General features: G+C 46.0%; 1 protein-coding gene across 1 annotated transcript in view; it reads right to left on the minus strand.

The window, feature by feature from the left end:
• The window catches only part of hoxb3a (homeobox B3a), a 47,612-nt gene that overhangs the window by 8,672 nt on the left and 37,762 nt on the right, over nucleotides 1–1,178 (minus strand).

The following is a 1,178-nucleotide window of genomic DNA, read 5'->3' on the forward strand; positions in this document are numbered from 1 at the left end:
GAGAGAAGAAGAGAGGAGGAGGAGGAGAGGAAAACGGGAGAGAAAGCGAGCGGATTCGTTATTTATTTAATTATTTATTATTATTATTGATTGCCTAGTGAACGTGCGTGAGGACTAAACTGTGATGCGGTGTTGCTGGGTCCGTGCGGGACTGGACCGGGACCACCGGTGCTAAGGAAGGTAAGGAGCATCACCGGCAGGCAGGCAGGCCAGCCGGTAATGCACGAGCTCAACAACAAACCAGAAATACAGAGTGTGTTTGTTCGCTGTGCAGTTTGTGAACGGCGGAGTGGCTGGCTCAGTGATTTATGGCCCGTATGACTTCAATCCCGGTTCAAGAAGAGTTCACAATGCTTTAAGCTGCCGTATTGCTACCCGCCGCAAGCAGCCCCCCCTTCTTCTTTCGGCCTTCCATCTCTGTCCTTTTTCTTTCTCTTTTTTTTCTCCTCTCATTTCTTCTCCTATTCTGTCCATGCCTCGTCCTCACTTATAGCTATTTATTTACAAAGCAATGGCCGACCATTTTTCAGTTATGGATGATCCCACATCTCCCTGGCGTTCACCTTGTTTCTTCCCCGCAGGCCTCCGTTTTATTATTCTGATAATATCTGACATTTATTTTAATTCTTACTAAAAATGTTTAGATTCAGTAATTTTATTCACACATGGAGGTTTCACTGTTTGGTGAATCCAGCCTAAATGGAGGCCATGAATATAGCAACAATAGCTCTGATCAGGCCAATCCTTTATTGTTTCTGGGGTCGGCTCCATGTAATTGGCCCCCCTCTCTCTGTGTCTGTTAATGGGATAAGGAATACGTGGATTGTCCAAGTTAATGCATTCTCTCTCTGTCTCCCTGCCTGCATAGCTCTTCATGGCAGGCGCCATTTGTAATTTTATATCCCAGGATAAAACACAGACACTGGACACCAAGGCCGACCTCTCCCTCTCTCTCTTTCTCCCTCTCTCTGTTGTTTTTGTTTGGGTGGCTGTTTCTCTGTCAGTATAAGTGGATTATTCAGGGAGGCGTCTAGTAAAGTTGGTGATTGTATTAAGCTGTAGCCCTACAAGCCAGGGGCAGAGACATTACGTGTCCCGTTTAATGGCGAAACAGCGATATGATTTAATAACATATTCCTCCTACACTCACTGCCACGGCCTCTCTCTCTCTCTCTCTC

Source organism: Morone saxatilis, unplaced genomic scaffold, assembly GCF_004916995.1.
Source record: "Morone saxatilis isolate NCDOM2014 unplaced genomic scaffold, NCSU_SB_2.0 Contig14, whole genome shotgun sequence".
Taxonomy (NCBI): domain Eukaryota; kingdom Metazoa; phylum Chordata; class Actinopteri; family Moronidae; genus Morone; species Morone saxatilis.